This window comes from Copadichromis virginalis, linkage group LG13 (genome assembly GCF_057382275.1).
Source record: "Copadichromis virginalis isolate Kocher_CV1m ecotype Utaka linkage group LG13, C_Virginalis_male_GT1.1, whole genome shotgun sequence".
NCBI lineage: Eukaryota > Metazoa > Chordata > Actinopteri > Cichliformes > Cichlidae > Copadichromis > Copadichromis virginalis.
In genome coordinates this window covers 21,136,947-21,152,706 of record NC_140630.1, presented here as the reverse complement: position 1 = coordinate 21,152,706, position 15,760 = coordinate 21,136,947, and positions in this window count along the sequence as shown.

Here is a 15,760-nt window from a genome sequence, read left to right as displayed (position 1 = left end):
GGATTAGAAATACTGTCATAGCTGGGCATTGTTGTGAGGAATTGGTCATTTCTTGGGAATTATTTTTGTGCAACAGAATAAGACGTTTGTTGCTCTAGTGGAAATTCATGGCAGCAGGTGTTTGTGACATTGCCGATGCCTGTGTGTGTGTTAATGAAGAAACATATTACCCAGTACAACAGTGTGGTTTATTCATGTGGTTTTGAATCATACCAAAGAAAAATATCAGAATCAGAAAGAAATACATCTGGAAGCTGGCCGAGCAGGGCACGGTTGTCATGCCAACTCGTTTTGACCATGTATCTATAAGTGTAGTTAGGAAAGAACTTTTTCTTCCTATTGCAAGAAGAAGTCTAAGCAAAAAACAGTTTATAAAGCTGTATTAGGGTCGTGGGGAGAGGACGACCCCAATGTAGTAAATGGAGGCAGATGAAATAATGAAAAGTGAGCCTTGCTCTTCCAAAAGGAAAAACCAAACAGGAATCCAGAAAAACAAACCGTCAAAGTAAAACTGAAACATGAGAACTAACACTAAACATAAAGAAACTAAAAGTCAAAGTGACACAACAAAACCAACAGAATACCAGGACCACAACAAGACCCTGTGGGAGAGATCTGTTGAGTTTTTTTCTCCAGAACTGTATTTTTATTTCTAATTAAATAAAAATAAAGAATAAAAATATAATAATAATAACATACATGAATGTAATTATATATAATGTAATAATAATAGCATGTAATAATATTAGCAATAAATAAATAAATAATAAAAATGATTCAAATTGATTTTTCTTTCTTTCTATTTTTATTTCTAAATAAAAATAGAAAGAAAGAAACATCCATTTGAATTATTGTCAATTCAAATTTTTACCTGTCTCCTTTTTTGCTCTTAAACATGGGATTTGTTTATGGGAAAACCTGGTACCAGGGGCCCGTTCTTCGTACCTCGCTAAGTAGGTTAGCCGGATTAGATTGTTGACGATTTCGCGTGATCCTGGATCAGTCGGTTCCCCGAAGCTCATCCGGGACTTGCTGTCATAGCAACAGAGCCGTAAGCGTAAACCTGCTCGGGAGCAGGTTTACTTTATGTAAACAGGATTAGATCGCGGCCACGCAGGTATGTCCGCTTCATTTATACGAAAGCAACAGCGATATTTTTCCACTGTTTCACCATAAATAAATATTATCAATGTAACTAAAGATAATGCAGCACTTGATCCTTTTATTGATGTCACACAGATACATACAGGTCATTTCCTAAAAAAGGGAAATGAACTATTAACATTCTATTACATGTATGTGATTATTACAGATGTAATTCATATTTCAGAGTAGTAATTGTAAATTACTTCGTGTAATCAAGATGAGAGACCACGGCTATAAAAGCGAAGGTGGATTTGGGAAGCCTGTCGCAGCCATGTCCTGTCCGTATACGCGACCAACCCATTGCGGAAGGTGCAAGATTGATAAGGAGAGTCCTCAGAATACAGCGTATATTGCGGGATAGACAGGATCCTTTAGCTCAGCGCGACAGTGTGCTCATAGAGAGATATCGATATTCCCGTGAGGGTATTATTTACTTAACCAACTTGTTGACGAGGGGGTGCAGGACCACCACCTGTCTTTTTTTCCTCTGCCCTTTTCTTGGTTGCTGTTATGAACAAACTAACAGAGTATTACAGGCCAGTATTACCTTGCCAAGAGACGAAAAGCAATCTAAGAGATAAATATTACCATTCTGTAGAATACTCCTGTATTCCACTTTTACTTGTTCCCATGTTCTTGTGGGTCCTGTTGTGGCTCTAATGTGAAAGGGGATATAATATAACATATTATAATATAATATAATGCCATATGATATTGGACAATATAGTGTCATATGATAGATCTACCCTACCGCCTACTGGTGTTGGCCAGAGGGGCCGATGGCGCGATATGGCAGCCTGGCTACAACCGTAGCTGCCTCCACCAGTGTGTGAATGTGGGAGTGAATGAATAGTGGTATCGTAAAGCGCTTTGGGTGCCTTGGAAAGCGCTATATAAATCCAATCCATTATTATTATTATTATTAAATTACCTACGAGTTTGATTTGTCAGCAACTTTCTGCCAGCCCTCTCTCCTTGCTTTTGCAGCCTTTGCAGTGTTCTCTTGCGTTTTAATTAAACTCTGAAACTCCTGAAATCCCTCACTCATGAGTTCTTGCTCTGCTGCCGGAAAATACCGAGCACACCCCTTCGACATTTTCGCCGACCAATCAGCGGGTTGCCGATCAATGTTTCTACTATCGATGCGTAGCCCCTTTTACGACACCCAGTGATGTCACATTCCTGCGTCCAGCTGTAGTAATCGTCAACAGCAGGTGTGTTCGGGGAACCGGATTAGCGAGCTCACGGTTAGCGCGATGATTTGATCTTGGATGTGTCATTTGATCTTGGATGTAGTAAGCGACGTACGAAGAACGGGCCCCTGGTCTATCTAATATCCTTGTATTGGTGTTGTTCTCGGATCAACATTGCATTTGACCAATCACGTTGTTATGATGTCATAGCTTGGTAACTTGGAAAAAAAACCTGTCAATGTCCACTCTGGAAAAAAGTGGGCGGTTAGGATTGGAGGTTAGGATGTGATTATGGTCAGGGTTAGGGTTATGGGGCTATAGTTAGGGTTAAGGCCTTTACCTGGACAAAAATTAGTTTTGTTCATCCAGTAACAACATCAACACGATGGTATCAGCTCGAGCCTGGCTACCTGTCCAGTTTTGCCCCAAAATATATCAATCCTTGGATAGGCGTAAAACGGTGTAAACACAGTGAATTCATGGCTAGTTTTAGTGTTTTCATGTAACTTATTGACAACAGGAAAAATAAAACACATCACCAGATTTATTAACTCACATAAGACATAATTTTGAAGTCCATTGTTTTGTTCATCTTAGAGCTAAATTATTTGTAAGAAAAAAAACAGGCCTTCTGTTAGTATGTTATATAAAAGGGCCCATCACAGATACCAGAACTGTATGTTACGTGTGTGGGATGGGCACTGTTTCCAACATTCATGTGCTATTTAGAGTGTCAGTTACAAAGTATGGTCTACTGTCACTAGGGATGGGTACCGGTGTCCGGTGCCATGTTCTGACATAAACGGTAGTAACCAGACCGAAAAGCAGCGCACATTTCGGTGCTTTATTTCGGTGCTTTTTTTTCCTGAGCTGTGATACACTTTAGATTCTAGCCAATCATTTTACGTTTCCGAGGATAGTAGGCGGGGCCAGGTACGTACGTTCAGTTAGAGCAGAGCTACAGATTAAAAATGTCCAAGGCGAAGCGGTCAAAAGTCTGGCTGTACTTCATAGCAAAATATGCAAACTCAGCAGCCTGCAACAAGTGCTTTAAGCTGATACTGTGATACTGTCAAAGGAGGTAACACCTCGAATCTCATGAAACACCTGGCGACGCATAGCGTTTTTTTTAAAAGCCGAGAAATGCGCCGTATTTGATAGCTTGCTGCGAGACCTCACACCGAGCACATCTACTGCGGGTGGGTTGCCTGTTATGCAACATCCCCCAAAAACACGAAGAGGAGAGTCCTGGCCCCTAGCCCTGCCAGTGTAGCAGAAATGATGACGGATGATGGTGGCAGCAGCCGTTCTTCTCTGCGTGAGTAGCTAATTTACGTTGAGTAGGCTAACCACGTTATTACATTAATGCATGTAAGGTGAACTAGCAAACATCATCATAGCTACATGCGGCTGTCCTCTTGTTTGATGGCAGATACTCCCTTCACCCTGGCTAAAAAGGCTAAAATGACCAAAGAAAAAGTGGAAAACAGTTAAACATGAGAGGTTTAGGACAAAGTTTGTGTTTTTTCCATTGTTTAAGCACTGCTTCCAGCCAAGAGTGATACCATATATGCCCCATAGCTGCAGAAAAGGCTAACATTGTTATCTTTTTACAAAAACCAGCTGAACATGAGAGGTTTTTGGACCAATTTTGTGTTCTCCATTCTTTAAGCACCGGTTTGAGCACCGTTTGAGCACCGGCACCGTTTCAAAAGTACCGATTTGGCACCGGTATCGGATAAAACCTAAACGATACCGATCCCTAACTGTCACTGCTTCAAATGTTTAATAGTGCTTTAAAATGAAAAGGCAAAGTCACAGACTTTGCAAAATCCTTTGGTTAGCACGATTGAAGGGGTTTTTTTTATGTGGTTTTGCACCAAAACTCTGTCTATCAGTGCAGAAACCAGGAAGGGAAGGGGTTAAGTAAATGATGGCGAGGCCAGGAAAGAAATGCGCTATTAGGGAAAATAGGGAAGTCAAAACCTTGCTCTTGTAGCTCTGTGTCAGAGGTATTTGGGTTGAGGTTCTTGGAATAGTCCACGTGGCACACACCAAAGACTGCTATATGGGTCTGGCACTGGTGGCTGGTTTCAAGTCCAGAGCACGTTCCAGGGTGGTTCTTAAAGTTTTGCCAGAGGATGTCAATGTGTGACACAGTAAACCAGCAGTTTCTGCAGAGGCAAGTAGTTAGCAACCAGCAGGCATTTTAAAAGGATGAATAAATGCTAGCAATTAACTGAAAGAACATCAAGGAAAGTTCACTTTCACTGGCCATTAGGAGTCTCAAATGCTGAGCTTGTAATCCCGTCACTGCTGAGTGATTTAGACATTGGACAGTTTGGTGTTGATGTGTATTTATAATCGATGCGTTGGTGTGCAGCTCATCACCAGATTACCAGTTTTAACAGTAAGAGGGAGAGAAGCCTCTTATTCAAACACAGGATGAAAAGAAGAACTCTTCTCTGCGTGTGATGCTCCACTTCAGTCACTTTGGTGTTAAATACCACCCTGTCTGATGCTTGGCTACTGCAAATATAGACAACATTCATCTCAGTGAATTTTTCCATAATCTGCTGGCTCTACTTGCCTCCCACTCTCAGTGAGACCGGCCTGGAAACTTACGGCAATTTAAGAAATTAGAACACAATCATGTCTAAGTCAAACAGAGAACTCATAGATAACATTCACTGCTGACAGATAGAAATATTCTCTTTTTTCTTTTCTTCAAAGACCTGTCTCAGTCTGTTAGTAAGATTACACAAAAATATCATGAACCATGGCAGAGAAAAGGAGCATTACTTTTCTGGCACACGTCTGGATCCCTTTCTTTAACATTTCAAAATAGGGCACTAATGTCTGTGTGAGCATTGGCACTAGCAGAGGATGAACTTTCCAAGTGTCCTAGTTTTGTCTGTTTTCTTGTGCAAATCTGTATTGCAAACAGATGTCTTTTTCTGCAGATTTATTGTTTGTTAGATTGTTTATTCTTTCTGTGTAGAGTTTGCTTGTTCTCCCTGTCTTTGCGTGAGTTCTCTCCAGGTAATCTGGCTTCCTCCCACACTCCAAAGACATACATGTTAAGTTAATTGGTGATGTTAAATTGGCTGTAGGTGTGAACATGTGCATGAATGATTGTCTGTCGTTATGTTAGCCATGCTGTACACTGGTGACCTGTCCGGCCTGCTTTTTGCCCCATGACAGCTGGGACAGGATCCAGCCCCTCAGCGACCTGAATTGGATAAGTGGAAAGAAAATGGATGGATGGATGGAAAACAGTCACTGTATTAAATTAATGATTAGATGAGAAGAGTAACTCATGTCTCTAAGAAGCTAGAGACAGAAATTGGAAAGCTTAGTACAGCGAGACTTTTGCTTTGTCCAAAGCTAACTCCACTATATAGCACCGAAAAGCATCATCATAATTTATTTTATTACCATTACATATTTATTTTTTGCACTCTGTTATAGCTCAAAGTTGACAAACCGAATAAAAACAGTGGGTACAACAACATGTCATAAGACTGGGCATGAATAGCACATCACTTCAGTGTCATTCATACGTACTTCATGCTGTTAGCGTGTCAGATTGTGGCGTTAAATGACGTGCAAAACACGATACCAAGATGTCTAGGCAGATTTTGTCAGCACTGGACAGATCCAATGGCAATAAAATTATCAGGGCTATTTACCTCTTTGGAAAAACCTTGCCTTAATCTAAATGCTAATCTTTAGCCGATATGGGAGGGTTATCCCATTAGCTTTGATCTAAGCAAGGAAGCAAATGTGGAACTTCCTGAAATACTTAATAGCAACTTAGTAATATCTTTCCTAAGACCTTCACTGAGAGAGCAGAGAATTTATTCCGGATTTGCATTCTTTTAAAGAAGGTAGAAACATTTCTAAGAATCTTCACTATAATATCAGCTGCAACTGCTTTTACAAGCGTAGTACTACTTGAGACAAATAAATTAACTTTGATATGTCACTTTCTCATCAGGGAAAAAAACCCCACCTCAACCTTTCACCTCATCTTATACTTTAACCCCAACCCTCCGGTCCAGTGCTCCATAAAAACACATTTAACATCAAAGGGCAATAATTGATTTAACTCCTGGGAAGCATGCATTTGTTTCCATTCCCCAGAATCCAAGTTAAGTCAGCATTAGTTTTCCCACTGGCTCGTCTAAAGAGTGAACCTATGTTGTTGCTGAGCAAAGTGACTAAGGGTTTGCCAAGGGCAAGTGTTCTAGCAAAGAAGTGGGTCTGTCACTTGAAATAAAGTAAGTCATTTATTTCAGGGCACGAGTTCCTCTCGTCATTGGGAAAATATCCATACTCCTTTTCTTTGCCAAGCATGGGGGCGCACACTCATTGCTCCCAGAAAACAGAGGTGCCAGACGTGTTGGGCTGCAAGCTGAAGTCCTGCAGCAAAGGGCTCCGAGCTGTCTGCCTGAACCCTGCTCTTTGATACATGTGGTGGGTCTAGGATGCTTCACTATAGGTATTTGAAATGATAGACACCATCTTTTTTTTAAATGGGTAAATTAATGATCTTTTTTCCATTTAAGTCTAAGTACATATTTGGACATTTGCTCAAATCCAGGCTGAAAAAAAGTATGGATGAGCCCCAAAATCAACAAACAAGCATCCAAGATGACAAACAAGATGTCCTTTAACTCGTTTCTTGATGGCACTGGTGTGAAACCAAAAGCAGATGCACTGGGTCTAATTTAATCACGTTGTGAAGTCTTGGCCTGCCTGTAATCTCACGCACAACAAAACCAGACAGTGCTGATAGCTGGAGGCCCTCTGAAGTCTGATTTATCTGACTTACACAAATAAACTCTGATCAAACACAGGCCTCATATCTTTTGGAAAACAGGCAGTCTGGATATCCCCTTCCTTTGCTTTGAGAGAAATCATCTTTCTGCAATTGGTACTATCCAAAAGCGCAAATATCCGTGAAATTCTTTAAATAATCAGAAAGCTCTGTTGGCTGCGTATGGCGATGCTAGATCCACACCATCGTGGCCATTGTCACCAGAGGAACTTCACTCTCGGATGAATGACATGAACTATAACTTTTTAGAGTAGTCCTAGCGCTGCTTAAACCCTGAGCTGGAAATATGAATGATTAGAGCTCTGTCCATTTGAGACATGTGGAAGTGGGGTGTCAAAGATTTTAGTACACATTGTTCATGTGTACCCAGTCCAGACATTATGTTACGCTCACACTGCACAGGAAATAACAGTGAGGCCAAATAAGTCTGTTTGTCCGGAGACTTTTTTTACTGCTCAAAGTTTCAAGCACAACCATAATCGTTTAGACACGCAAGGGTTATCTGTTCCTACCCCAGTTATGGATGCTTAGTATTTATTTTATCATATTTCTTGCAAATTTGAGTTTTTCTGTCTCTGAAAAATTCACACAATAATAAAATACAAGGAAAACTCATTAACGCTTCAAGAGTTAAAAAAAAAAGTTGCATTTCCTTTTTGCGTGTGCGGAGGCAACTGTGCTGTCTGTTAAGTGTGCAGAGAGAAGAGGCCCCATAGACCGATGCTTCAACATAGAAGGAGACGACAGCAATTCCTCGCCTGCTCTTTATTAACAGCACTACAATGCTGCAAGTTCCCCTCCCTTTTTCAGCAGTGGAAACAAGCGATCACACCATATCCTCTTACATCTCTGATGGCTTTTTCAGCCATGTTGTGTGCTGCTGTAATGGAACATCCACTCGCGAAAATACACATGGCGAGCTGTTTAAAGATATCAGCCGTTCTCGCTTCTCTCCTTCCTATCTTCTTTTTTTTCTTTTGTTAAGTTACGTTCTTGTTGCACAACTGCTTGAAAGTGTCAGTTTTCCACTCTCGACACCAAACAACTTTAATAATATTTGAAGGTATGACACATTTTCACCAAACTGGGGACTTTTAAACTAAAAAGATTTGCCAAACCCTTATTTTGCAACCCCTTTAAAGAAAACAGCTTATACTGAGATATTAATTCTGACACACAGACAGATTTAATTTGTATTAATAACATGTTCCATGTGTTTTAATTACCTACTATAACAAACTTTTTAAAAAAACTATACTTAGGAAAAGTCCAACCTCCGTTGCTCCTGATTTAGCTGGTTCTGCTATGTAGTCTGAGTAGAGCGGCTGGAAAGCAGAGTCAAGTTTTTATATGTTAACTGCCTTCCGGCTGGCTCCACACATTGAGAAGCAGATTTTGCTGACATTGTCTGAAAGCGGTGTCAGAACGTCTGCGAGTGTGTAAGATGAAAATCTTTCTAGGCAATCCTTTCTCTCCCGAAGAGTTGGAAAAGTATCCACGAGCTGTTTGGAAAAAATGATGGCCTTTTCATGCTTGTTGGAGCAGTAAAAATGTTCCTGATAACTTCAGTCATTTGTAAGAATGCTGACACACAAATATGTGAACTCACCCATGTGTCTGCAGACGTAAAATTTATTATTATTAATTTTTTTTTTTATTTGATTTTGCCTCGTAAACTTATCATCATTGTAACGCACATCATGTTTTATTTAGGTATGATAACTTTTGCTTCGTTAGATTTCTTCTTCTGTGTTTCACTTCTAGACATGAGCTCACACGTAGCGATTATGCTAACATGTGTGGAATGTTTAATTATGCAAGTGGCACATCTTATTATTGTCTCGGCAAACAATTCAGTTTTTAAAGTGCATTGTGTCAATTAAATACACAAGATGGAATACAAATTGACAGCTGGGAGAGGCTCCAGCCCCTTTGCAACCCTGAATTGGATAAGCTGTTAAGAAAATTGATGGATGGATTATAAATTCTTATCATATTATAGGCATTTCGAAGGGGGAAAATTATGTGCTTCACAAATATTTACTTCTTCACACTGTTGGCATGTGTGGATTTTGCCAAATACACTCAACAAAAATATAAACGCAACACCGTTGTTACTGCTCCCATTCCCCATGGGATGGACGTAGAGACCTAAAATTCATTCCAGATACACAATATAACCATCCCTCCCAAACAGTGGTCACAAATCAGTCCAAATGTGTGGTAGTGGGCACATCTGCTATATTGAGATAATCCATCCCACCTCACAGGTGTGCCACATCAGGATGCTGATCTGACATCATGAGTAGTGCACAGGTGTACCTCAGACTGCCCACAACAAAAGGCCACCCTGGAATGTGCAGTTTTGTCTCACACCAAAATGCCACAGATGCCACAAGCAATGAGGGAGCGTGCAATTGGCATGCTGACAGCAGGAATGTCAACCAGATCTGTCGCCCGTGCATTGAATGTTCATTTCTCAACCATAAGCCGTCTCCACAGGCGTTTCAGAGAATATGGCAGCACATCCAACTGGCCTCACAACCGCAGACCTCGTGTAACCACACCAGCCCAGGACCTCCACATCCAGCAGGTTCACCTCCAAGATCGTCTGAGACCAGCCACCCAGACAGCTGCTGGAACAATTGGTTTGCACAACCAAACAATTTCTGCACAAACTGTCAGAAACCGTCTCAGGGACGCTCAACTGCATGCCCGTTGTCCTCATCGGGGTCTTGACCTGACTCCAGCTCGTCGCCGTAACAGACTTGTGTGGGCAAATGCTCACATTCGATGGCGTCTGGCACGTTGGAGAGGTGTGCGCTTCACGGATGAATCATGGTTCACATTGTTCAGGGCAGATGGCAGCTGAGAATGTCCCAGTTCTTGCATGGCCAGCATACTCACCGGACATGTCACCCATTGAGCATGTTCGGGATGTGCTTGACCGGCGTATACGACAGCGTGTACCAGTTCCCACGAATATCCAACAACCTCGCACAGCCATTGAAGTGGAGTGGACCAACATTCCACAGGCCACAATTGACAATCTGATAGACTCCATGCAACGATGTGTTGCACTGCATGAGGCAAATGGTGGTCACACCAGATACTGACCGGTTCTGGGTCCCCAGACCCCCAATAGCGCAAAAAACTGCACATTCCAGGGTGGCCTTTTGTTGTGGGCAGTCTGATGTACACCTGTGCACTACTCATGATGTCAGATCAGCATCCTGATGTGGCACACCTGTGAGGTGGGATGGATTATCTCAATATAGCAGATGTGCCCACTACCACACATTTGGACTGATTTGTGACCACTGTTTGGGAGGGATGGTTATATTGTGTATCTGGAATGAATTTTAGGTTTCTACGTCCATCCCATGGGGAATGGGAGCAGTAACAACGGTGTTGCGTTTATATTTTTGTTGAGTGTAGTTCCCTTATTTGAAAAGGCCCTTTATGAAGTGTGCCCTTTATAGTGAAAAAATACTTTAATAATATGAGAGGACAATAGATGGGGTTTTTTTTATGTTTTGTGGACTAAAAAAAGCATTTGGCCTCTCAGGGTGTGTTGTTGTCATGTGCCATTGGGTCTCTGTACAACCACAACAACAGCTTTGTCTGCATTGCTGGCAATAAGTCGGACTCATACCCGGTTTCTGTGTTTGACAGCAATGTTTGACAGCAATGCCCTCTGTTGCCAGGCTTCCACTTTGGTGGCCTCAGAATCTCATATCTGCCTTTTACAGATAATGTGGTTCTATTGGCTTCATCAGCTGGTGGCCTCCAGCACTGCAGGGTTTTGCAGCCAAGTGAGAATTGGTGAGAATGAGTATTAGCGCCTTCAAGTCAGAGGGCAAAGTTCTCCGCAGTAAAAGGGTGGAATGCCCACTTTGAGTCAAGTGGAGCAGTTTAGGTACCTTGGGGACTTGTTCACAAGTGAGGGTATAGGGGAGCGGGAGATTAGATCAACAGACTGGTGCAGCATCTGATGTTGACACTCTACCACTCTGATGTGGTGAAGAGAGAGCTGAGAATAAAAACATCTAAAGTCACAAGCTTTGGGTAATGACCAAACGAATTAGATTTTGGATAAACCCCTATATCCAAAAAGAAACAAAGGTGTCTGGACTCAGCTTTAGAAACTCGGTGAGAAGCTCAATTTTGGAGGGACTGCCGCAGCTCCTCCACCAACAAGTAAACTGAAATTGTTGGGGCATTTAATTAGGGTGGCTCCTGGGTATCTCCTCCCAGGTGAGATGTTATGGGCATGTCCTACTGGGAGGAGGCTGGAGCCTATCCCAGCTGTCATATCATCATAGAACCAAGAGGTAGGGTACACAAGCCTGTCATGGAGCCAACAGAGAAGTTCACAAATCACAACTATGGCCAGTTTAGAATTCCCATTTAATCTAACATGCATACATGCAAGCACAGGTAGAACATGTGCACTACAGAAAGAAAGGTCCCAGATGGTGGAGTCAAACCCAGAGCCCTCTAATAAGCACTAATCACTGCACCACGGTCCCATCCCATTTTCATATCATCAAACTGTGAGCATAGCTTTTATGTTGCAAAGGTGAACTCCTCTGGTTGCAAAAAGCAGTGTGACTGTATAAAGGTCTATAGGTGAACAACCTTGCAGATGCCCTGATCTATGACTTCATTTAGCACTTTCTTACTAAATTCATGGCATAAATCAATATTTTCATGTCTTACTGAGTAGACCATGTTCATTTTTAAGTTATGCTCCCTTTACAGTAAACAAAAGAACAATAAAGATGGGTATGGTCAGCTTGGGGTTCCAGATAAGACTTCACTTAGCTTCATGGTGGCCAAATTGGCTTTTAAATACAGTCTGTATTCTTATATCTGTTTATAAAATTATCCATACGTAGGCAGCAGTGTAATGCTCCGTTTTAGTTTCATCTATAAAAATTCATATTTGCAAGTAAGATGGATAAAATGCTGTATAAATGTTGATTCTGCAAAGTAAGCATTAACAGTGGATACACAATTTAGTAAAGAAAAATGAAACAGCACCTCGTGTCACTTTAAAGGCAGATGATATTTAGAAAGTGCAGCACGAGCTCTACACTTCTCTTTCCACTGAATGTAACTGGAGCAAACTAGTTTCAAACCCATCGGAAGCTGGAGACAGGAAAATCCTGGAAACATCCATTTTATTCCACAAGCACATACTGCATCTCCATGTTGTCTCTTTTTTTTCCTGCACAATATTGATCCCTTCAACAAAGAGAAATCCTTGACTGCTTACTGAAGCAGAAACACATATTTCCATTTGGGCGCATTACTGTTGCTCTCGCACATGTGCTCCAACCAGCATCCAGAGTTCTGCACGTGTGATTTTGTGTTCAATCACTTTCTCATTCCTGCACATTCAAATCCCAAATCTGCCAGAGGAAGCAAGAGTAGAAGTTGAAAAAGAGGATATGTAATTGTATAACTACGCAGCATTTTAGCCCTCTTCAGTGGCGTTACATCAAATAACTTCCCTCCGACCGATCTTTTTGGCACTCTTTTCAGGACCCCTGAGAGAACCAGAACAGGTGTCTCCAGAATAGGGCTGAACGATTATGGAAAATAATCTAATTGCGATTTTTTGCCCCAATATTGCGATTGTGATGCGATATGCAATTATTTTTTAAGGTCTTTGTCTTCTGTATTATTAAACAAAGACAAGCAATACATCATATAGTATGGCCAATACTATATTACATTAATTTTAAACTGTTCTTTCCTGGAAGACAGACCTCTGTTATGATGACATGAGGTGATGCATGAATTGATGACTGACATTTTTATTTAACTTCTTCAATCACAACAGTATATTTGAACATACACAATAGTTTATTTTTAGCTTACAAACATCTGAGCATAAAGTGCTGACAAGGAACCCTGGTGTAAACATTAAAATGAAAGTCAGTACAATGTGCAGATTGCAGAAATATACATAAACAAAATCAGTGGCTTTACCACACTCAGTTTTTCGACATCTGTGAACTACTAGACAGTCATTCAATTAAAAAATAATATTAAATAAATAAAACTAATAAATAAAAAATACACACATCTTACTGATCTCTGCAGTCAGTAACATTACACATAAAGTGCAAACATAATAGCAATTGTATAAACACACACACAAACACGCCTTTAAAGTTTAAAGGCGTGAAATTGGACGGTCTAGTTCTGATTAGCGTCACCGCTGTCTCGGTGGAGTTTAATAAACTCGGCCGTCTGCTTCTTGCTATCTAAAATATAACCAGACACTGGCGTAAATTCTCGACTGTCTCATACTTCTGTTTAATAAGTTTTCTGTTTGACGTTTAGTCAGCTGTGTGAAAACCAAGGAGGAACCCACCCGGGGGATTAATAAAATTTTATTTTATCTAATCTAATAACTTTAATCTCAGCCAAACCGATTTACTCACGAACAAACAAAACACTGAAAAAAGCCCAACAATAACATTTTTAGGTTGTCTAAGTGACTTATATATTACGTTTAACCCGAGCAGCGAAACTCCGCGGTGATCTGAAAATGATGTGCCGGGAGTTGTGCCGTTCTCGGCCGCATCAGTAACCCTCGAGCTCCCGGCTAGCTGTCGAGCTGGTGGGTAGCAGACGCCTCTGAAAACGTCGAAGCACTTTTGCAAATATGGGATATCTTGATAAACCGAGCAGATATTCGATGTTTACACAACTACTTTCTCGCCTGAAAATATTTTAAAAGTTTATTTTGTGACCCAGAAAGATTAGTATGAGTAATTTTAAAACTTAGTAGCGGCCGCCATTGTTGGAAACTGGAGTTTGGCTGGGCCGCACTATGAATTCTGGGATATGGTAGTAATTTGGACAGCCTTCGGCGCGTCGCTGTGACGTAATCGGTCTACAAATGCGGCCTCAGGAGGATGCAGCCCATGAATTTGGACATGTCCAGAGTATAATCGCAGCCTTTGCGGTTAGAAAATTGCACTTGATCATGTCGCGATATTATCGCAAATGCGATATATCGTTCAGCCCTACTCCAGAAAACCTCCCAGTGTTTCACTGACAGTCAGATGTGTGGATGTGTCAGGTGGGGCCCACAGTTACTTTGACCCATGCTAGAAGCCAAGCCCCTTGAGAAACTGACACTGCATGCATCAGGATCTCATTACTGGCTTACTGTGCATATACGCTGTGTCAAATAGGGCTTAGACCTCAGGCTATGTTGTCACTTTATCTGAACTGTATTTTTTCCCCTCTATATATTCAAGAGCTTAAAACATTCATTTAGAAAACCTGATCCCATTATCTTTTTTCATGAGATTCCAACATGTAGACATCCACAGCTGCTCATCAAATTTAGCACCTTATTTACTAAATGTCCGCAGCTTTTTCCAAGTCAAGGTTTTTCATGATTGTTTTGCCGGGGCAACTCTTTTGACTCGTCACGCAGCTGTTTACTGTGCTCGGAAAAGCGCTACACTGTTTTCCTTCGACTTTCAAAGCAGTTTGTACCATCACGTGCACATCAAGTTACCAAGCCACGCATCGCACAATCATAAATAAATTCACTGCATTAAAAGGAGGAAGCGGTTTCTCATACCAAGACCCAACACCCCTGGACGAATGAGAAACATATGCTGATAGAACTATTACCTTAAAGAGTTACGCAAAGTGGTTGAATGAGCGTCAATTTGTCGAAGCCAGTCACAGCCTGTTGACGCAAAACGGTTCATAAATCACACAATCGCAGCGATTTCACCTAATCCTCGCTGCATTCTTCATACAGCATACAGCATCCAAATCGCCCCACGCTGCCAAAAGTAAAGATCGTCCTGGCTACAAACTTTTGGCTTTGGCCAGCTGCATCAACCTGATTCACTCTTGACTGAAATATTTCAGCTGCGTCTGATTTTTTCGAGAGTAATCAATTAGTTTCCCCAAATAAACATAAAAAGGGGAAATAAAGTTGCAGGCTATTTAAAAATTATTCTGCATTCCTAATAGGGTGACAACAGAGATTTTCAAGATTAAAGTTGATGTGTTGTGGTAAATTGGCCAGCTTTCTCACATGTCAAAGACGCATGTAGTCCAGCTTCATTACATCTGCTCTTTGGTTTAATCTTGTAGGGAAGCTTTTTTTCCCCCTAAAAAATTATTTTTATAGCCTCTCTGCTTGATTTAACAGTGGGCAATAAATAAGAGAAAGGAGATGTCATGCAAAAAACGTCAAGAGCTGCACTCAAACTCACAACATTGCTCTTGTATGGTCTCCAGTTGCCTGATGTACCAAGAAGGGGCCAAAGGAGGGCAACGTTTTACAGCAACATATAACTCAGTGAATGAAAGCTGACATCTCTTGGAATGGGCAAACTTGTTGTGGTTCGGTAGCCCCGCATCACTTCTTCAAAACCAGTAACCACATATCAGTTCACTTTTCTTCTGAGAAATGGGAAGACACACACACACCAACACTCTCACACAGATACACACTTCCTGGCTGCCTACTTTGGATGAGATGCACTCTGATAGATAGCGTTTTTTGGTTTAGCAGCAAATTTCAAGG